General features: G+C 38.4%; 1 protein-coding gene across 1 annotated transcript in view; it reads right to left on the bottom strand.

Annotated features, from left to right (window-relative positions):
* The window catches only part of SYNPR (synaptoporin), a 342,958-nt gene that overhangs the window by 62,449 nt on the left and 256,126 nt on the right, over positions 1-24,383 (bottom strand). The gene's annotated exons all lie outside the window — the stretch shown is intronic.

Below are 24,383 nucleotides of genomic sequence, written 5' to 3'. Positions count from 1 at the left end.
TCCTGACCCCTGATCGAAAGTAGCTCCTTTCCTTAGACATTTTCTATCACATCTCTCCATTTAATGGCATTCACAGCACTCATCACCATGTAAAGCTGTCTTGGTGATGTATTTGATTATGTGCTGTTGTTGTTGTTTTTTGTTTCCACCCCCTCAGCAGAGAATGTCATATCTCCATAACACTGGGGATCTTGGTTTTCTTTTTTTCTGTGTACCCGAAGCTTTTTAGGCACTCAGTAAATAGTACTTGGATAAATGAATGAACATCCTTGATTCTGTAAGATGACTGTTAGATCCTAATTTGATTGAAATTTTAGAACTTCTGGTTTAGTGAGTAAGTCCCATAAGGACGGCACCCAGGTTCAATATTTTACTTGACAGAGACAACTTAGTTATTTGGACAATGTTTTCTGCTCAGTAAATGATACCTAAGGAAGATGTATTATATCCAGAACGGTAGCTCATGGTGTGAGCTAGGACTAAGTGATGAACTGTAATTTAATAAAGGAGCCAAAATAATTCTTCAGAAATGACTATTAGGAAGGCATTTGGAAATAGACATGAATGAGACTTATTTATGTCAATAAAGTACCACTTGGAAAATTATCGATAAAAGTAACAGCACGGTAAAGCCATTGTTGAATGTGGTAAATTCCAGCTTACACTTAGGAAGTATTTTTCTTTCTAAGCAAAACTTGATCCCTTTAAAACAGATTTGTCGTGTGTCTCCTCTTCCAATTTAGATACTACTAACAATGGTAAAATAATAATAAAGATAACATATTAGAACATTTCTTATGTGCCAGATATTGTGTTTTGTAAGCATTATTTCACTTAATTCCCACAATAAGCCCTGTAATGTAGGCCCTTCTTTGCTCCCTTTCCCTTTACAGATGGGGAAACTGAGGCTTAGAAAGAATAAGTAATTTGTCCTAGGCCACATAGTTAGTAAATGTTGGGCCAGGGATTTAAATCTGCAGATGACTTTAGAGCCTGATTTTTTAACTTCTATATGAGGCTGTTTATGTTCAATAATGAGGACATTAACTAAGATTTTTCAAAGTGAAGCTAGTGGACCACTGGCATTAGAATCACCAGGGAACTTGTTAAATGTGTATATTCCCAGGCCCCTTCCCAGACCTACTGAATCAAAATCTCTAGGAGTATGGTTTAGTTGACAATTAAAGCAGGAAAATCCAGTACCCCTAAGTTTCTTGTTTCTCAAAAAGTATACTTTTTTATTTACTGCTTGACTTAGGAAAGAACGATTTACATACTCCATTTGATTTTGCTTGTGGATATTAAGATTCCTCACAAAGAGCCTTTTCCTTAACAAACATAAAGGTGTACAGCTTCCGCAAAATCCAGGAAAACAGAAGCATTTGTGATGGTGTATTGCAGAGCTCCTTTCTTACCCTCGCCGGTGATATTAAAATATTCCTCAATAGTTTGGATGGTGGGAATACTGAAAAATGAAATAGATTTAAAAGGTAATCATGTCAATTATATACAGGTGATTTTTCAGATAATGTACATCTTTTCTCATTATTCTTAATATGTTATTTATTTAGCACATTTATTATAAGCAACTTTATATTTCACACAATATTAGATGCTAGAGATAGAGTGGGGAACAAAGAGCAGATGGCATGGTCCCTGCCCACACTGAACTTCAAGTTTAGAGAGAAAAGATAGGTTTTCTGAAAGAAATCCTAAGCTAGACTAGGGGTAGGGTGGTCAAAGTAAGATTCCCTATCAAGCTAGACTAGGGGTAGGGTGGTCAAAGTAAGATTCCCTATCAAAGTGATTTTTAATCTGCAGCTTTAAAAATGAGTAGAAATTACCCAGATCAAAAGTTAAGAAAGAAAGCACAGTGAGTATACCACTTCACACCCACTAGGATGGCTATCATCAAAAAGATTACAAAATTGGAATAACAAGTGTTGGCAAGGATGTAGAGAAATTGGAACTTTCATTCATTGCTGGTGGGAATGTAAAATGGTATGTGGCCACTTTGAGAAACAGTCTAGCAGTTCTTCAAATAGTCACAGAGTTATCATATGATCAAGCAATTCCACTCCCAGATACATACTCCACAGGAATGATAACATTTGTCTACACAAAAACTTGCACAAGAATGTTCATAGCAGCATTATTCATAATAGCTAAAAAGTGGAAGCAACTCACATGTCTATCAACTAATAAATTGATGAAGTATGGTATATCCCTACAACAGAATAAAGTACTGATACAAGCTACAACATAGATAAATCTTGAAAACATTATGCTAAGTAATCACATTGTGTGATTCCATTTATATGAAATGTTCAGAACAGGCAAATCTATGAAACAAAATCAGGTTAGTGTTTGCCGAAGTCTGGGGGGATAGGAGAAATGGAGTGATGGCTAAGTGGATAAGATTTTCTTTCGGATAATGACAATGTTCTGGAATTGACTGTGGTGATGGATGCACAACTCCAAAAACATACTAAAAGCTATTGAATTGTAATTTTAAATAGATGAATTGTATGGGATGTGCATTATATCTTAATAAAGCTGTTGGAAAATGGGAAGAAAGAGCATGTACCAAGCCCCAGCACAGGCAAGGAGCACAGCACGTGGGGGAATGAGATGTGGTTTGAGAAGCTGAGTGATGGCAGGAGAGGGGATGGTGTCGCAGGATGAGATAGAAGAGTAACCAGGGGCCCTCACTGAGGGGCCTTGTAGGCCACGTTATAGATTTTGGCATTTATCCGAAGACAAAGATCAGAAAGATTTTCTTAGAATAAACAACATGTAAAGCAAAACCATGCCACATGTCACAACTTTTTGGAGACGTGCACACTCGCTTTCCAGGGGCAGGATGCATGCCAGGATCAGCATGTCTCCAACATGCCAGTTCCCTCAGCTAACAAGCACAAGCTGGGTCCGCAGTATTCGTCTGCAGTGGGGGCAGCGGGGAGGGAGAGAATAAAATAATTGTTTTTCTATGTAATCAGCTGAGTAGTAACATTTTCTCCATTGCTAACTTATTGCGTTGACTTACATGAATTGTTAATCGTGCTTATCTTTACAATGCAAAAAAAAAAAAAAAATCACCCCAAATCTGCTATGCTTATTAACACCAATGACCTATAGCTCGTACTTAGCCCACCAAGCACACTGGGGTGAAATCAGGAGAAAGAGGGGAAGGAAGTAAGGTTATAAACTAGTGGCTAATCCTTGGAAAGGGGTGGGCAATAATTTATAAAGGAAGAGCATGGCAGCTCAAAATAGTCTGAGCATAATAAATCATATCACTAAGCATTTTGCATGCTATATGATAGTATACATTACTAAACATATATGTACATAAAGAAAAAGATTCTGTTAAGCAACAGTTATATGTGTATAAATACATACATATTTTGTATTTTGGAGTCAGAGAGTTTATAGTCAGCCTGTGTTCTGCAGCTGCAATAACTTTGGAAGCAAATATTCATTTAGAACGTACACAAGGAAAAAAATACTGTGTACTATACAGACAGAGCAGGTCGGATGAAGGGATCTGGAAGATGGAGCCACCTCTGATCTTGTGGAGAACTAGTCAGGGAGCAATTGCTGAGGCTGCAAAGGTACGGAAACCAATTTATTGATTTCAAATGTATAATTCCCTTCTTGGCTGACCTGACCCAATCAAGGGGTAATTGAGTTTTATTTCATTGTGTCTACCAGCAAAAGGCCTCCATTATAGAGCACTTTCTTTTCAAAAAAAGTTTTTTTTTTTTTTTTTTACCAACACTTAAAAAGAGCCTTTAAAACATTTTACTGATGCTTCAGTTAAACTAAAGGAGCTGCTGAGCACCCACAGTTGTGTTTGTAAGTCTTGGAAAAATATTAAATGTAACTATCCCTTTGGGGAACTGGAGAATGACAACTTGGTGTTGCTTTATTGAAAAATGTTTATAATAACAACCACCAACATTTTTCAACCTCTAGGCATCGTGCTAGGTTCGTTACCTTCTCGTATCTCACTTAATGCTCATAACAAGTCTCTTAGGTAGGAGCTATTACTATCACCATTTTACAGATGAGGAAACTGAGGCTTGGAGTGGGTAGTGAGCTTGTCTGAGGTTATGTGGTTACTGGATGGCAGGGATGAGTCTCAAAGGCAAGTAGATTAGAAGCCTACACTAGCAACTACCACACATTTCTGCCTCTCTGCTTTAGAAGCTATAACATCCTAAGATTTCCAGCTGAATGCTTGTACAAAAATGACCAAGCCAGCTTTCCCGTGTCATCTTATCTAATGGTAGACTGATAGGATTCAAAACAAATATTTGTTCTGCTACTACCTGGAAGTATGTGAATTAGGCATTGTACAAAGTAGCCCGAAATAACAGAGCTGAATCCCCGTAGACCGACCAATAGCAAGTCATGAAAAATTTCCTAGTTTTCAAACCTTGTCCTGGGTTATTCTAACATTTGTTTTAGAACCAAGCATAGGGCAGTTGAACCCAAGTATGTCATTTACCAAAATTGTGATCATCATAGAGTGGTTCTTTATAGAAAGTGAGGTATTCAGTAAAATACAACACAGAATCATCTTTAGGTAGCAACTAAGTGTCATCTAGTAATAAGAATTTTGAAATTTTTGATAGTATCTTTCACCAAGCATGGAAGAAAATAGGACAAAAGTTCCTAACAATATATTTGAGAGTGGCCAGTGCAAGACAGTGACGACATGTCCCAAGGGCAGTGATGTGAGAGCAAATGTGAGAAGTACTGAGGGAACTGGGGAGCAAGCTGCTGTCACTGAATCTCTGATAGCTAGAATTAAAGTAGCTGAGGGAAGATCAGAGGGCAACTGGCAAATTGTGCTGCTGAGCACGTTTTCTCTTTACCTGGTCATTTTCTATAGGCCTTGTTTCAATCCTGTTTACTGGTTGAAGGGACTTAAATCCTTTTGCTCCATTCTTTTCTTTTTCTTCCCAGTATGAAATACTGGCATTCAGTTTTAAACTGACTTTTCTTTTGCTAGCCATATGTGTGTGTGTATGCATACTAAGTGTTAGTGTGTGCATTTATAGACACACACACCTACTTATACGATTCACAGCATAAATCACTACAAAATACAGAGTTTACATGCCACTTTTACACACTACATCTCATTTGTTTTTCTCCCCAATAACTCTCCTCATTTTACAGACAGGGAAGTTGGAGTTCAGTTTTGAAAGAATTATCCAGGATCGCTCAGTTGGCACAGAGAAGAGGCAAAACCTAGAACCCAGGCTTTATGATATGCAGCTCTAAGTTGTTTTACTTATGGGCTGGCTGATTAGCTCAGTTCATTAAACTATGGTGTTATAGCATCGAGGTCAAGGGTTTGAATCCCTGCCATGGTCAGCTACCAAAAAAAAAAAAAAAAAAAAAAAAAAAAGATACATTGTCTTACTTATGATCCAAATTCCATTTCTAAGTTTTGCAAACCACTGACTTCTCCATTATGCTCAAATTCTTTATTCATTCAGTATGGATTTAATGAACTGGGAAAGGGAATGGAAATCATCTAGGAGTATGAAAAGGACAACCCCCGCCCCCACTGTCTGTCACTTCCCTTGGTTTTCTTACAGTACATAAAGCATGGTATTTGGTGATTCTATTTAGGATGAAAATGGTGATTTCAGTTCTACTGCTACTGGATGCCAATCATTGGTTGACATTTATTGGGCACATATGAGGCCAGGCACCACACCGGATGGTTTTACATATTGTCTCACTTAAACCTGCAAACTTGATGAAGCGGTTATCATGACCTTATTATTCCCTTACTGTAGGAGCAAAGGGACCTATTGAAGTAAGGGCCTTCTGAGCCCAAACTTCTTGCTCTTAACTCCCCATGTGAAAAAAGTAGTGCTGTTAATTGTTTTTATCAATTACATATTTGCTGAGTTCTTACACCATTGCTGACTTTTCTAATGTCCTGCTAGCAGCTGACTCTATCACATGCCACTTCCATCATTTCTGAACAGGAGAGTGGTCATGGAATGTGTGCATGGGGACTGTGACCATCTGTTCCACTGTTCCCCTGGCTTATGGGTAATTTTGAATGGATTCTACAGACTCCCAAAATTTTCCCTTATGCCACCAGCATATTTTTATGTGTTCATAGGAGAGAGTCTGCCTTCACACAGCTTCAGGTTTAGTATCTCTTTTGGGGGTAGGAAAGGCAGAAGAGTTCAAGGTGCAGACTGAGAACAGGCTTGGGAAATACGCCCATCATGGTGAACACTGAGAGAAGGCTACAGCAGCTGGGCTCAGTCTGTGTAACATTAAAACAAGTTTGAAGCTCTCAGCTTGCAAAGGAGAATGGAGAGAGTTTATGTGGAATGCAGAACTCACTCATTGGAAGTTGACAAGGATCATATACCTTTTTTTTTTTGGGAAAAAGGGTCATTACTAGGCTCCATCCAACATCAAAGCAAGCAGAAATATAAAACAAGCCAATTCATAAACACTTTTCGTGGAGAGCCTCCAGGATTCTAGTGATGCTGTTTTTTCCCAGGAAGGTCAGAGGACTTTGAGATGATTGTACCAACATCCACTAGACCTAAGAGATGATCTCCAGCTTTCTTATCTCCAGGTAAATGGCCTTGTTTAGATAGCCAGGATCATTTTTCCAGACATTTCTGTCCTAATCTTGATTAAATAAAAAGTAGTTTCATCTCCAAGGCTTGCAACAACAGCATGCACTTGCTAAAAATATTTTCTTTAAAAAGAAAAAAGAAAAAAAAAAGACCAAGTGAAAGACAAAATGCTGTACTTCTGCTCTTAAACACAATGGGGACATTTGTCCCTGATTTGGTTACGTATTAAGTGTCTTAAAGTTTATTGTCTCCATAGGAGGAATGTTCCATTACTTTTTGTCCTCTCTACTTTACCATTAAAGGACATATATATATATATATATATATACTAATATTTATATATATATATATATATAAAGGAGAGTAATAATAAATAGCATGCATAGGGAACTGAGCTACACATTGGAAAATGCAATCAAGGTTACTGCAAACAACACTCTTTCTACACTATTAATTGTACACATGCATGTGAAGATAAGTCCTACCCCCAACATGTAGCTCCCATCTCCACGAGCCAGAAAGATATTTATGCAATTTATTGAGAGTGTACTGTGTTGTTAAGAAGGGTCTTTCCAAATTTCACCCCCCCCAACACACAAGTTTGTATTTTTGTAGATAGACATTTCAAAGTGAAAATGGAGGCTCCAAAGTGATTAAAAAGGAATGGTTTGGTGGAGGCCAGGACATGACCTGGAGTAGAACTTCGAAAGGAAAACTCTGTAATTCACTTACAATGGTTTGCAAAGAGGCATAGCCATGCTCACTGAGCTATGATTTATTAATTTTGGTTTCTACAAATAGAATTTGAATAATAGAGAACTCAGACTGCCTCGACATTGTCAAATTAAAATAGATAATGAGGCCATTATCTGTATATTTCAGGGAAAATCCTTTCTTCTCTTGTTTGTCTTCCCTGAACTGTGGTACTCTACCCAAGTAAATTACGAAACAAAAATAGTCCCAGAGTTGGATTTTTAAAAACATCTTGAAGGTCCAGCTGACAATTGCTTATCCGTCCATTTTATTTGGTTAGTATAGAAATGGTTCATGAATAAACAATTTAAAGGATTTGATTAAAAGCTATTTACAGCATTCAAAAACAGACATGGGGGAGGGCAGCAGAAGTGAGCTGACCTTTTTGTTTAGAATTTAGGTAAAATTAATTTGATTTACTAATTCAGTCGAAACATGTTATTTGTAAAAATTCAGTCAATATAAAAATGTTTAAAGGAGAAGGATATAATGTAGTCATTTCATTCCTAGTATTAACAACTTAAAAAAATTGAAATTGAACAGGGTGTGTAACCTACTGTTTATTACCTAACAAGATGACCAATACATAGCTTACTTTTTAAGGAAGATCTACCTTATTCTTTTCAATAGTTATATAACATATGCACAGGATGTATGAATTATCATATCGTACAGGCTGTTCCGCATAGTTACATAGTGAAGGTTGTATAATAATTTTCTAAATAGTTCCCCGTTGGTGGACGTTTTGAATATTTCATATTAATATTGATTTTTCTGGTTCATGTTAGAAAACTTTATCAGATTCTCAATAGGCTTCCTAACTCCTGAAAGGTTCACATTTGCTAAACCTGATGATTTTGGTGATCTAGTACTGAAAATGGAAATAAGAGCTGGGTTCTAAAGCTTTCATTCAGACTATTTCATGGGCCCACATTTTCTCCACCATGATAACACCAGTGACTTTCCTTCATCCTATCCATTACTGGCCTCCTCTACTCTCATTCCTGGAGCAACACGGAGAAGAACGTTCAAGTATTAGTCCAGTCAATGGGTGTTATTTCCAACACTCTCCCAGTCCTAGGATACCTTTCATTTGTCTCCATTTTGTGCCAATGAAACACTACCTTTGAACTTATTTTCCCCATAATTGAAAGATAATGTAAAGCAGCTTCCCCAATCATCAGCTGTGCGACCTTGGACAAATCTCATGCCTGTCTGAGCCTCAGCTTTTTCATCTGCAAAATGGCAGAAATAAAAAGCACCATCCTCATAAGGTTTATTTATTTATTTTATTTTTTTGGAGTTTCAAATGAGGCAATGGAATACATTGTACTTATCATGGAGCTCGAATGTAATTGGCAATTACAGGTACTATTAATATATGAACCACAAAGTATTTCCAAAGTTCAAAATTCAAGGTGTAAGTTTAATTACAAAAGTAGATTTAAAAATCCAAATGCTTTCAAAAGCATTAGCTCTTCTAAATCTTCTAAATCTAAAGCATTAGCTTTAGATTTTAAAGACCTAGAAACAGGCATATTCTAGGACTGTGTGGCTCTGTTAAAAAGCTACCAATGAAACAGTTATTTGGTCATTTTCTCTTGTTGCTTGCTGTCATTTCATTTTATCCATAATAACTGGTCTCACTGAATGCTTAGGATAGGGATCTTAACAGAATTCATACTGGGTAGGAAATTCAATGTATATGCCAGATTATAATGAAACCGTAATCGCTTATCCGTATAAAACAAAATGCGATCTCTTTTAAGCCACTGAAGAGCTATTGCATTGCCTTGTCAAGAGGCTTTGAAATTGTAAATTGCCAATTCTTCAGTTATTAGTATCACCATAAACACACAAATTCTTTTTGGAAAAAACATTACAAGACACAAGGAAACATTGTTCATTTTGGTTAACTAGGAACAGTTTGTTAAACATATTTATCATCTTGGGATAGAAAAAGTGCCCTTTATTGTCAGGAAATATAATATCACCCATGTTTCCAATGCTTTTCCAGTGACTGGGGAATTAATCAAACAATTCATTCATCTGTCTCCTAGGGAATTAATCACACGATTTTCGGGTTGCATTTGGAACATGCATGTAAGAATTCATTTTCTGCACAGCAACCAGAAATCTTTTTTAAAAAAAGTTTCATTGAAACATACTGATTACGCAATTTATGGGGTACAGAGTTGAATATTAATACGTGTACACAATGTGTGATAATCAATTCAGGGTAATTAGCATATTCATCATTACCAAACTTAGTCATTTCTTTGAGATGAGGGCATTCGATCGTCTCTCTTCTAGCCATTTGATAACATGCGGTAAATTACTGTTAATTATAGATCCTAGCTCGACTGTACCCTACTGAGCTTAGTTTTCCTATCTGGCTGTTAGCATGTTACTCCTCTGTGTAAAACTCTCTTCCAGTGGCTTCCCTTTGCACTCAGGGCCATACCAAGCCCTTCAGCATGGCCCACAGGATTAACATCACTTGGATCCTGCCCACTTGTCTGCTATTGTCATGCCCGCTTGCTTCTTTCTCTTCCTACAACACAATCCCTCCTAACCCCCAGGGTCTTTAAACTGGCTCCTGTATTGTCTATGGCCAGCTTCATCTCTTCATTCAGACCTCAGCTCAAAGGCTATGTTCTCTGAGTGGCCTTTCTTGACCACCTAATCTAAAGGGTGTTTACCACCCCTAGTTATTCTTTATCATGTTATCCCATTTTATAACTTTTATTGCCTTATCATTGTCTGAAATTTCCAGTTTATTTGTGAACTTGTGCTTTGCCTGTCTCTCCCACTAGACCATAAGCAACATGGAGGCAGGGATCCTATTTATCTAACTCTTTATTACTGAGCACCTTGTCATATCTGGTTTACAGTAAATACTCAATAAATATTTACTAAATGAAGAAGGAAGGAGGTAGGGAAGGAAGGAAGGAAAGAGAAAGGATCTCATTAAATTCTTAGAACGGCGATTTGTCTGCAAGCTGAGGCTGCTCACAAGTTGAAGAATTGTAGAAAGAGATGCCCCACCTGTTCTACAAGAGGAATCCAAGACTCTGAGAGGTGAAGGTACTTCATCCAAGTCACATAGAGAATCACAACTTGAGCTTCCTGCTCCTAAATCAGGGGACTTTCCACTACTTGGCAATTCCTGTGTGGAAGAAGCTCCGTGGTGGTCCAGAGAGACCACATCCAGAGACTGGAAGAGCCATAAGGACAAGTAGTCAAAAATGGAAGCCAACCCTTTGGCTTCTGAGGATGCCCAACAAGCAGCCCTCCGTCCAGGTCTTCCCGGCCAGGCATTTCCCACAGACCCTGTGTCTCTAAGCAACATCTGTGCAGCTCAGTGCTGGCTTTGCTCCAATGACAGGGCCAGGTGGATCTGGCCCTGCCACAGGACCTCGCTGCCAGATTATGCCTCACCTGTTCATCCATCTCCTACACGCTGGCACCGTGCTAGGGATTTTTGGATATTGTAGTAAACGATATGGAGAAGCTTTCTGCTCTCAGTCTTTGTTCTAAGACAAGGCCAAAACCTGAAGAATCCGTTTCGATAAATGGCAATAAAGGTTAAGGTAAGGGATATACAGGGGCAATTCTAGGGGACCAGAGAAGTCTTCTTGCGGGAGGTGATGTTTAAGTGTAGTCTGGAGGGTGAAGAGGAATTAGTCAAGTACAGTGCCTAGAGAGCTGGAGAAGGGAGGAGGAGTAGGGCTCCAGGCCTGAAGGTGAGGTGTGTGTAATGAAGAAATGTTTTCTTTTAGAAAATGGAAACAGGATTACCATAGTACCTTTTGTCATTAATGATAATAGTAACAATAGGAGCTAGTAGGTAGGTATTGATTGATTCCTGACTTTGTGCCAGCCACTGTGCTATGTGCTTTATATGCTGTTGTCCTTTACTCTTTACACCAGCCCTACTGTTATCCCTGTTCTACAGATGAGGAAGCTGAGGCTGAGCACATAGAAAGCAAATCAACTACTACTGGTCTGTCTAGAGAGATCCTTATTTCACAGTGGAATGTTTTCCCCTTGCCTTATGTTCTCTCTGAGCAGACTGGATGATTCTTCAGCTACGCTCAGGGGCTCATCTAAGCTAGTTCTCTGCATACCTGCAAAGAAGCTGTGCAAATTTTCAGAATGGTTTGATACATGATAAAACTAATTTGCTAAAAAGTCCATTGGCTGAAAAATCAATTTGCCAAATAATTAGTAGACCTGAAACTGTCAAGCAGTTTACCACAGCTGTTTTGCCAGTGTCTGAGTTTGAAATTGCTCCTCAATTCAAAGGCTGGTAAAAATGTAGACGGTGTGTGTGTGTGTGTGTGTGTGTGTGTGTGTGTGTGTGTGTGTGTGTATGTGTGTGTGTGTTGAGGTGCAAGAGACAGCTTGGCCCAGTGCAGATGACACACTGGAAATATTTTAGAAGGGAAAAACCTATCTTTCAGCAAAATGATTATTTGGAAAGTTGACTGAAAGGGAATGGCTTTCCTGCTTATTTAGTTTTGGTTGGAATTAACCAGAGACTGTCAGGGCCACCCCACATTGCCCCTAGAAAAGAATTCTTAGGACTGATTTGACATCTTTGAAGCCAGGATCATCTTCCCCTTGGCTTCCACCAAATTATTTCATTTTACTTATGCCCATTTTTGGTAATTCAGGTAATATGGGCATGCATGGTCTGATTGACCATTTTACACAGGCATCTCTTTCACTCAACAGATATTCATTGATTGCCTACTATATGCAAGTCTTCACAGTAAGCAATAACTTTTGTCATTGTCAAAGAGTGTGTACCAGCAAATACTGAACAAAGTGCTCTTGTGTCCAAACTAGGACTGCCTGGACATTCCCTACTCCCTGACTGGCCATGCATGACCCAGAAAGGATGAGTGTCTATCTCATGTTATGAATGTTCCCCAGTCTTTGATCATTTCACTTCTTAAGGTCTCTCAGGCTAGAGGTATGTAGGAGAGGTCAGACTTAGATGGTCTCCTGTGATGATTATCCAGTGTAATCTCCATCCTTGATCTCATTCCTGAAGAAGAATGCCAGACTGAAGCCTAAAACAGGGAATTTGCAACATGAGAGCAAGTGTTATTTATCTTAGTATCCCCCTTGTACAGGACATCTGATGCTTTTGCTTACCTGGCACCTCTTTTTTCTTTTCTGAATAGTGCCTTGATTTTCAGGTTTGAACATGAAATCTAGATCTGATGAATTATTATGTTTCATTTCCTGGACTTAAGGATCTAAGGCATACATATTGGATCCTACTCCAGAAAAATGAGGCCAATGTAGAAAAAAACGTGAAGAAAAAGAGTAAGAAATTTTAGTTTCATATTGTGTCCCTAGCACCCAGCAAATCCCGTAGCAGATGTTTAAATATATTTATTGATTCAATTAACTTTGACTTTGGTTCTTTACAAGTGACTGGAGCATCTCAGATAAAAACAGAGGTCCACATAACCCTTTATTTTGAACAGGCATCAGCTGCAGAAATACCCATTAGCTCCTCAAAGTTTGATAACATCCAATTCTTCTCTTTTTCCTTTCTTCTCTCTTTGCTACTACCTTGTATTGTTTTTCTAGTTTTAAAATTTTCATTTCAAGTACCCTCTTGAGAAGGCAGTTGTTTTATATCAGGATGCTGGATATGCTACATGATTCAAAAGCATTCTTTTCTGAAAGTATTTTTAGTATTTAGCTTTTCTGGGCTCCTAAATCTTGTGAAAAAAACTTCACACGTGGTCACCTATGCCAACATTCATAGTCTGGATCTGAAGGCAAGGAACATGAACCAAAGTGGATCTGGCAAGTAAATGGGAAGAGGAAGAGTTTTATAAAAGGAGGATTATAATTAGCAAGATTCAGTAATCAATAGATTTGTCTCTTTCAATCAAGTAAAAAATTAACCCAAAGGTAGGTTTTCCCATCTGGGTTCTACACGACTATTCCAGAATCCCACCTACATAAAGATTCAGTGGGTCTGATGGCCTGTGATGACTCAGGTTAGTAGAAAGGACCTGTTTGTTCTGGTGTCCTGCAAAATGACTAGGTCAATATATTGTAACACTGAATTGGTTGAGTTTTATAAGAAGCCATGTTACGAAAACTTACCTAACCAACCTCCCTTCTTCCATGTGCAATTAAAGGTTTTTTTTTCTGAGAAATGTGGGATAAGATTTATCTCTTGTTTATTGTCAAGACTGAGTTCAAGAGTTCAAGAAAATTGGCAGTGCACAGACTCCCTCTTCCTCACAGCTGATTGCCTTTGCTTGGCTTTACTCTTTCTCCTCATGGTGGGAAAGATGGAAGCCTCACACCCACATTTTACCAGCCAGTAGCCCTGACCACCAGAGGCCAACTTCCCTCTCAGCTCCAGTAGAAAAATCCAAATTAGGTCATGTATCCATCTCAAAAACGATCACCAAGGTCAAGGGGAATGGGTGAACTAATTGGCCAGTCTCTAGTCAGGTGGCCAGTAGTGTGTGTGTGTGTGTGTGTGTGTGTGTGTGTGTGTGTGTGTGTGTGTGTGTGTGTGTGTGTGTGTGTTTAGGGGGTAAGAGGAGGTGGAGCCTCTCATGAAGCTCACTGAATGAGTTCTTCATTGAAAGGAAAAGTTCTTATACTGGAAAAGAGAAACAACACATCTACTATATGTGTCTCTTCCGTAAAAGGCTGGGTCTTTTTTTTTTTTTATCACTGTACCTCCAATGCCAAATACAAAGTAGATGATCATTACCTATGAGCCAAATGAACAAACATAGAGTTACATGCAATATTATACATGCCTTTTTCCATAACAGGACCAAGTTTCTGTACTCTACAATGTGGATATTTTGTAGAATTCATGTCCATTATGTTACAGCCCCTTCAACCTTCATCTTTCCCCATCCGTATCATAGACAGACTTATTTCTTTTTCTGCAATTTTCCACTTAAAGTACCAGTCAGGTATATCTCTTCCAAGAAGGCTTTTCTGAGGACTACATGCTTCATGATTTTCCCATCCTTGAGTTGATAGTGCCCTTCCTTTCCGCACCTTGCACTTCATTAGTAAGGTGTTGTTTAGACCATGGCTCTATAGCCAGATTACCCATGTTCACATCTCCAACATTTACTTGCTGTTTCATATCAGCAGATTTCTCAGTTTCCTTGTCTATAGAAGATGATGATAGTATCTCTCTCATAGGGTTGTTGCAAGAATTGAATTATAAGATGTCTGTAAGGAGCTTAGCACTGTGCCTGGCACATAGTAAGTGTTTAATAAATATTGACTGGTTATATTTAATGAAATAAATAGCTGTGCTGCTGTAGCAGACACATCTGATGCCCTGCACTATGCCTACCTGAGTTCAGGCAGTTTCCACAGATGTTGATAGTAATTCTTTCAACTTAAGCTCTATTTGTCCTCTGAGGGTCTTTCTCTGCCCAAGGAAGCTTGCTCTGCTGCAAGCAAGCACTACTAAAGTGTGGGGGAGTTAACATTTTTGGATTCAGATCTCAAACACTGGAAGAGAAAAGTCAGTGGGTGATGCCCCAGATTCCCTGTCTGGTCTTAGGATTCTTGAGTGTGTTCTGCACAGTTTCTCAGAGGATCCCAGCAGAATTGCATCTCAATTGTCCACAGTGGTAACCTGCTAATTAATGCAAACCTTACTGGCTTTCTCCCTTCTCTATCTCACTTTTCTCACATTTTTGTGTGTGTCTTCTGGAATCCCTGTGCCCAGGCTCTTGTCTTAAGTTCTGCCCTGGGAGAATAAAAATGTGGATTCTAGAGAAGGAAGTCCTATACTATTTCTCACCACAGCAGATGAGATTAATTTTTTACTTGCATTCCTATTAGGTTCAACTTTGAGACACATATGCACAAAAGCCTGAAATGAACTCCTTTTGGAAAAGTTAGCCTAAAAACTGTAAATTGTGAAAATGAGCCATGAATTGGGTCTATTTATAAAAATAACTTCGCATTTCCCTGGTGGATTTTATTTTGTTGAGGAATCACCCATCTATTGAATCTATTGAATGACTAATACTAACATGGTAAGATGCCAGAACCTAAACAGTAAACTACAAAGTTGTGTATTTTTTTTCAGTGATGCAAAAACTCCAAACTATGAAACCGAAGCAACAGATGTCCTGGTGCAAATGTGATGTCCTGGTGAAGGGAAGTTGCTTTTCTTCAACTAAACAAATGGTTAGAACAAATTAGGAATCTTGTTAGATGAGGTTTATATTTTCCAAATATAGATACAGTGGTGGCTCCTGTTTGTTTCATTTGCGATTTACAAACAACCTGCCATTTCCAGAAATAATTTGGCAACCGAAGATTATATAAACAATAAAATAATGTTTAAAAAATTGAGAAATAAGAGGCTGCCTGATTAGCTCAGTTAGTTAAAGTGTGGCGTTGTAACACCAAGGTCAAGGATTCAGATCCCTGTACCCTCCAGCCACCATCACCACACACACACATACACACAAAGTGTAAAATAGAAAGGTATACTAATAATGTGTAAAATTAGTATTGAAAATGGTATTAGTTAGCTATTGCCATGCTAAGGCTGTGTAATTAATCACCTCTAAACTCAGAGGTTTAAGACCACCAACTACTCTTGCTCTTGTGTCTACACATTGGCTGAAGCGGTTCTATATTATGCGTGTTCATTTGAGGGCTTTGAAGGAAGGGGAGTCTCTTTCTTGCTGCTGTTGGAGGCACAGGAAGGCAAGCAGAAACATGTGATGCCTATTAAAGCCTCATCTGGGAAATGTCATACTAATACTTCTGCCCACTTTCCATTGACTGAAACAAGTCACCTGCCAAGCTCAAAATCAATGGGCAGAGAAATATAGTCTGTCTCTACGAGACCATGGCAAAGGTGGCATGAATTTGCTAACATACGAGTTGGGGGAAGGAGATAAAGAATTGTGAGCAATAGTTCTATCTACCACAGGGAATAGTGTTCATTATCATTAACTGCTGTGTAATGTTCATTACGCCCCAGCCACATTAGCCTCCTTTACTTCATCGAGCATATTCTCATATTTACACTACGTATTCTCTCTGCCTGGAATTATTTTCCATTATATCTCTTCTCCTGCTATAATGTTAGCTCTATGAAAGTAATTATTTTTTTGGTATATTTTGCTTACTGATAGTGGTTTCTTATCTCCAAAATGCCATCAGCTGCTTAAATATTTGGATTTGTGCATTAAAAAAATGTTTTACTAATCAAAATTATTGGAAATTATTAATCTTTTTGTCTTCGTGATAATCTTTTTCTGATGTTTCAAACCACAGTGAGCTTACGTTGTAGGACAGGGAAATATTGTTTTGGAAGGACAGTAGTCTGGGTAAAATTTGTTCACCAGAGATTCTATTTCCCACCACAATAGTCTCATGATTTAATTCTTAAAATGTCTTGGGTTTGACAACCAAGGCTAGATGTTCCAATGAAATGTTTTAGGATCCTGTAATGTAAATGATTAATTGTGTAAAGAGTATTCCACATGGCAAGATGAATTTCTTGCTCTTCTTAGGAAGCTCAGCTCATGCTGGGATACTTGAGGACTGAGTTAGCAGCTCATATTTAGAAGGCAAATATTTATTCATCATAGCATTGATTTCCACAGGTAATTGGAATTCAACATATGAAAGCATTTAAGATTTTAATCCAAGACACTTTCTGTAATCAGAAAGTACCCTGACCTCATAGAATCTTTCAACTAGTAGATATTCTTTTGTTTAGTTTTCTGTCTTTAAGCATTTATTCATTCAGTAAACATTTCTAAGTGCCTGCCATGTGCCAGGCACTGCGCCAGACCTCAAAACACAAAGATAAATTTCTCAAGGAGCTTATACGCTAGTGAAAGGCACATAAACAGGTAATTGCCATTTGTATATCTTTTTGGATAAATGTTTATTCAAAGCCATTGACCATTTTGAAATTGGATTATTTGTCTTCCTATAGTTGAGTTGTAAGAATTCCTTAAATATTCTGGATACAAGAGTATCCCTTTTCAGATATATGATTTGCAAAACTTCTCTCCCATTCTGGGGTTGTGTTTTCACTTTCTTGATAGTATCCTTTGAATCACAAAAGTTTTTAAAATTTTGATGAAATCCAGCTTATCCATTTTTTCTTTTGTTGCTTATGTTTTTGGTGTCATATCTAAGAAACCATTGTCTAACCCAAGGTCATACTTACTTCTATGTTTTCTTCTAAGAGTTTTATAGTTTTAGTTATTACATTGTCCATGATCTATTTTGAGTTAATTTTTGTAGGTGGGGGTTCCAACTTTATTCTTTTGCATGTGGATATTCAGTTGTCTCTGTGACATTTATTGAAAAGAAAATTTTCTCCATTAATATGCCTTGTACCATTGTCAAAAATCAATTGACTCTAAGTGTAAAGATTCTATTTCTGGTCTCTCAGTTCTATTGCACTGGTCTATATGTCTGTCTTTATGCCAATATCACACTGTCTTAATTACCCTGATATTTTTAAATATCAGAGAAAGATATCAAAAAAGTCAGAGAAATATATCCCACCACCTCCATTAATAAGCTGCTTCAGGGCAAACAGACACAAGTGTGAAAAAAAATCAATTCTTTTTTCCCTCTGAATTTAATCCCAATAAAACAACTGAAAACCATTTTCAGAGTCAGTAGAAAGAATAACAGATCATCATGTTCTGTATAAAAATCCCTGTTATGCTGATGGATCTTTATTTTCTACCCACGAAAATATTCTTAGAAGTCAGATTTTTAGAATTACATTATAAATTCTTGCCTTTGATATACATTAGTTGAGGACCTGTTCTTTGTAAGAATAAGGAATATAAATTCTTTAGAATATAATTACTAAAATGAATAACCATGTCTACAATTGTATTATGAATGTGTGTGTAGTATATATTTTTTCTACATAATTATTTTCCGTACTTTAGTTCTGCTACTTACTAGCTGTGAAACCTTGGGCAAGTTACCTAATTTCTTTGATCCCTAGATTCCTAATACTGAGAGTACCTACTCTCATTGAGTTCTTATAAATATTAAATGATAAATGCATGTAAAGATCTTAGCAGGGCGTCTGATACACACAAGCACTTAAAAACCTTAGACTATTAGTATTAGTAGAAGATGTACAAGTATCTGTTGGCAAAATGTCATTTGCATGTGTTAATTAAAGTGAGAAACTAAAAATGAACAATTACGTAATTTCTAGAATTATATTTCACTAAACTTGGTCTGTTCATCTTTCTTTCCAGCCACAACTTAGCTCCATATCCACTTGAGAAAGTACAAAAGTTTTGACAGAAACTCAGTTACCCTTATGTTCTCATCAACCCCAATTTCATATTTAGTCATTATTTGATGACTTTTTCCAAAGTTTATTTGGCCTTTTTTTCCTCTTAAAATAGATGGCTTTTAAAGAAATTTAACTGGGTAAGAAAAGTCCTGAAATATATAGGCAACATGAATGGCAGACAAGCCATTTTACAGGACATGTCCAAATGTGTTGCACTTGAACTTCAAGTCTCATCTACTTAAGTAGAAGTTTTGTAGGGTTTCCTATTTACCAGTATCTATAAGAGAGTTTTAGTCCTTAAAATACTTTTCTAATTTGGATATTTTTTCAAGGTAAGACTGTTGTGGACATTAGCTGTGTTTTGATTGCCAAGCATTCATTTTCTCTTGTTAATAGCACCTTGATTTCCTCTTGGGGAATCACATCTCTTGTTGGGATTGTATCTTTTCTCTGAAAGGGACCATTACCTAGCCAAAGGATGGGTGTATGATCCAACTTAGACCAACCAGATTCTTTTTCTAGACTTTGAAACTTGAGTGGCATGATGTAAGGATGGGATAAGTGGTAGAATCGAATCATGCATATAGCAATGCACAGATTGAACTATGAATTGAAGCCATTCTCTAGTTTCTACTGCATATGTGCCTTGAGCTGCCCCATTTCCATATTTTTTTGGAGTCCAGTTCCTCAGCATTCCCTTTCATTATGTAAACTTTCTCATATCTTTTCAATAAATTCATTGTCTGCTTTTATTACCTAAAGACAATTTCTGTTACTTGTAACCTCAAGGACTCAGGGATTCAAAGTCTGTCTCTATTCCTGCTTATTCACAGACAGTAGAACTACTTAAAGTGGGTTTTCCATATGCATTTGTTCATTGATTTTTTTAATCTCCCCAAAGGCTCACCCATCAATTCCCTTGAAATTCTCCTATTCCTTTTAAGTTTGAGAATCTCTTAAGTATTCCAGAACTCTGTTTCAAAGTATTTGATTGAGACCTTGCATAACAGCAGATAGTAACATTTGATAAGGACAGAAAACATCACAAAATCCTTCTTTCATTTCCTTCCTTCAGTTCCTCGATAAATATCTGTTGGGGACATACCATACCCTAGATGCTAGAAATACAAAAATGACTAGGACAGAGTCTTGTTCCTTAGGGAGCCTGGGTCTAGTAGGGGAGATAAGACACACAGAAATAATAGTAATGCCAGAGAGACTGTGATAGTGCTGTAATTGAGGTGTGGGTCAGTTGTGAGGGAGGCACAAAGGAGGGGAGATTAATGCCATGCTGGAAGGATTGGAGAAGATTTCATGGGAGGAGATGAAACGTCAAGCAGACTAATCCTCCTATAAGTGCCTAGTGTCCAATTATCTCCAGGAAATAGGGTTTGCAAAATTAAGCCTGATCTGTAGAGGATAGTTTATTTTCTCTTAGCATGGCATATTTACAGTTTCCAAGGTTTATGCCTTCTTGGGCAATGGACTAAATTGCTTACGACAGGCCTGAGGACATAAGGATGTCAAACCTTGCAGGTCTGTGCCTAATGTGTCTGGGGCCTTGTGTTTGCATCTTTTGGACATCAGTGGGACTTAGTGACAACTGACCATGGCCTGGAATGGGGCCAATGTGTTTCTTAGCAGTCTTTAAATCTGATTTAAAATTAACTACCAGCTGCAACTAGCTGCCTGGGCTTATTTTCTCCAAATGGAGATAGCAGCAAGGACAGAAGCCTGCAACTTATTCTCAGCTGCCTTGAAAACAAACAGATACCATTTTATGTTTCTTATTTCCACATCTGCCTCTCTACCACCCATGCCATTCGGCCAACTTTAATCTACATTTTAGCAGAGAAAGCCTCCTCTGAATTAATCTGGGGTGGACAATCGGTCTGACAGAGTGGGCTTGAAAAACTTATTATTGCTCATGGTGATACTCGTAGGGGTTTTGCATGAAATGTTTCTTTAACGTTGGTAACCTCTAAGACATTAGAAAGAAGTGTTATTTGGAACACAAAATGTTGTGTACCTAGGTGACAATGAATTGATTTATCTAGCCAGAGAGCACACAATTGAAAGAAGGAAAGCCGCTTACTTTTTAAAAGTCTCAATTTTTCAAAGAAGATGGTTTAATTTGATAAGATAATTAGCCCAATGTCCCCCTCCACTCATCCACAAAACCTACATTCTGGACAGTACTTACATTACCCTTCCACTGAGCAAGAGCAAAGGAACAGAATGGGAGGCCACTGTTTCCTGCAGAGGCTGGGGAGAAAGACATTGTAAGTGTAAATACATGAGGGAGGAACTGGTGGACTCACTTTCCCCAGAAGCTCCTTGGGAATGGCATAAAATTCCTATGGAAGTAGGTAAAAAAGGAGAGAAGGCTTCTAAAGCTACTCTCATTTCCCCACAACAGTGTTCTGAATTTACAGCTCAGTTCAATGATCCCCATAGTTGGGAAGGGCTAAATGTACAGAAGGCAGAGAGTCCCCAGACTTCTGGCCCTTTGTTTATTCCTCATGCTCATTGGGCAAAGGCTACTTTTGAAGTTATTCTTGTAGGTGATTTCTTAGGCCTAATGAGTGCATACATATTTGCTGTTACGGGTTGATTTGTATCCACCCAAGAGATATGTTAAAGTCCTAACTCCCAATACTTCAGAATGTGCCGTAGGAAATAGGGTCACTGCAGATGTGACTAGTTTAGATGAGATCATACTGGAGTAGGGGGGTCCCTACCCCAATATGACTGGTGTCCTTACAAGAGGACAGGCATGTGAATGTACAGACATACAGGAAGCCCACCACATGACAGCAGAGGCAGAGGGTGAACTAATGCAGCTGCAAGCTAAGGAACACCAAGATTGCTGCAAACTGCTTGACACTAGGGGAGAAGCAAGGACCCATCCCCCAACAGGTTTCGGAGGGAGCATACCCCTGCCATCACCTTGATTTCAGACTTCTAGATTTCAGAACTGAGACAATAAATTTCAGTTATTTTAGGCTGCCCAGCCCTAGGAAACTAATACATTTGCTTAAAACTATCCTAATTTATTTCACTTAACATAATGTCTTGTAGGTTTATTGATGTTGCCGCAAATGACAGCATTTCATTTCTTTTTTTATGGCTGAATAGTGTTACATTGTGTATATATACCATATTTTCTTTATCTATTTGTTGATGCTAATTACACTGATTTGATCACTACTCATTGTATACATATATTGAAATATCACTATGGGCCCCATAAATATGTACCATTATCATGTGTCAATTAAAAAAAGGAACACCTCTCCTAGACTGTGCCTCTGATACAGTCTTCCTGCCTCCTGGCCCCCTATCTACCTGCCTCCTTCTTTTCAGCAGACCTTAAGCTCTGTTCTCCTGAGGTCTTTTGGCATCTCCTTCCCTTACCACATGCATTCCCATCTCTATGAATGTTTCAAAGTCAGTTCAAAGTAAAAACTCCCACGTAAAGCCTGGTGAATGAGGAAAACTTTCTCCTTCAAAGTGGTTGTTTGTACCAGAACTCGGCTTTGCCATTTAGCTAGCTGACTACACGTCTAGTTTCTCTCCATCTACTATAACCCTTCAAAAGTGGAAACTGTTTTGTTCATTCTATATCTCTGAGAGATTTGCTTCTCAAAGGATGGTCCTCAGACCAGGAGCATAAGATCACAGATCTTCTGAATCTTAATCTGCATTGAAACACAGTCCTGTGAGATTTTTTCACACAGTCAATAATACACAGTCAAACTTTGGAAGCATCCCCTTGAGGACCTTCCAATACTAGCTATTATTAATTGAATATCTGTTACTTTGCTGAGCATTTTCATTTACATTATTCCAAATTAGTCATCATAACAATTTTATTAACCATCCTGGGAGGTAGGCATTATTACTCTCCAATATACAGAAGAGAAAACTGGAGTGCAGTTAGAGTGGAGGCTTTGGGTAGTGGTCCTACCTATCCTCCCAATTGAACACAACTCCCAAGTAAACGCTGAGAAGCAGAAAAGCCCAAGGAGAGTGGCTACCCAGGAGCAGTTTCTGCCCTAGTAACGCAGCCTGATGATTGCCAGGAGAGGTGAGTCCTTCTACTTACTGTGTAGAGGAGCAAAAAGGCAGAATGAGCTACATAATTTGTGAGGCCTAGTGGAAAATAAAAATGTGGGTCCCCTTGTTCAAAAGCAGGAAAATAATGTTTTTTCTTTCTTCCTTTCTCTGTCTTCACCCCCATGACTCTTAATCGTGTTTTTGCTTGCTATTTGATGTCATCCTCCCTTGGGCATGGGAATACTCCCTGACCCTCTCAGGTGCAGGGGGAGGGTGTGCAGTGGTGAGGGGTGTGGGAATGGGGGCAGCAGTCCTGCGACTGCTGAAGTACCCCCTCCCAGCTAGTTGCTGGACCAATTGCAATGTGCTGTGCCTTGGTGAGGAAGTTAGTCATTTTCCTTTCCCACACCATGCCCCTCATCCACCCACTAACCCATGGTGGATGGTGACCTCCAAAGGTATTGCATCCTCCTCATCTGAACATGCTACATAGCTGGATTGGGAGCTGGGGATGTACAGGACCTACTTGTCTTGGACTCAGACTATTCTGTGCCAATAAGGGCCTCCTAGTGCATGTTCTAGAAGAAGGATTGACTTCCAAAACCCAATCCCCTGAGTTAAAATCCTTACTTAATTCTTTTGTAATTATTTTAACAAATCCATTTCCTTGCCTATTCTATTTTGTATTTTCTTTTATATTCTTTCTATCTGGCAAGGCATCAACTCCTGTGGATTGCAATTACAGTCCAGGTGGAATCTCTCTCCTGCCTTCAGTTGCTACTCTCACATTCTAGGATCATTTAGCTTCTAGAGTATAAGGCCTGGAAAAACCACAAATACTCTGTAAATTTCATTTAGTTCAACAAATATTTTAGTATTCCTTCTGTGTGTGTGTGTGTGTGTGTGTGTGTGTGTGTGTTTGTGTGTGTGTACAGAGAAGGATAATATTGTGATTAAATACAAAGGCCCCAGGGTCATGCAAGCCTGTGATGAACCTTAAATTGACCATTGTGGGTAGGTCAGTGTGACTGGGGGTAGCTGCACGCAGAAAGTCTACAGGTTCTTCAATCCACTTCTACCAAAACAAAGCCGATATTTTGGGTTCTGTTGGGTGTCAGTTCTGTGGATCAGTTATTCTTGCAATTATTAGATGGAGTAATGATTGATATCTACCTCTAGACATTCAAAATGCAAATGAAAACAAAATCATATATTTTGGCTCTAGAGAGAAGAGAGTTTCACCAAAGTTTGCCAGCCCTCTCCTGGCTAATGTCATTGGGCAAAATGGCGTGAGGAAGAGTATATGGGACTTAATCAGTGACGAGTAACACTTACATGTTGGCAGGCAAAGGTGATTCTTGTTGTGAGAATTAAGTAAAAATAAAATCATAGATTTAATTTTCCTATATGTGCAAGTCAAAACTGCTTCTTCTCACATGAAAACTGTGAGAAGAGTAAGTGTGAATAAACCCTGGCTAACATAACAGGCTGGTGTTACAACCCAGTGACTTCTCAGGTAACAATGGCAATTGCCCTGGGAGTTGCAATTTCAGGGGACAATTGAGCATCTGTTGTAAAGACAGTCCTCTTTTTTTTTTTTTTTTTTTTTT

This window comes from Cynocephalus volans, chromosome 11 (assembly GCF_027409185.1).
Source record: "Cynocephalus volans isolate mCynVol1 chromosome 11, mCynVol1.pri, whole genome shotgun sequence".
Classification (NCBI taxonomy): Eukaryota; Metazoa; Chordata; class Mammalia; order Dermoptera; family Cynocephalidae; genus Cynocephalus; species Cynocephalus volans.
This window is presented reverse-complemented; position numbering and strand designations above follow the sequence as displayed.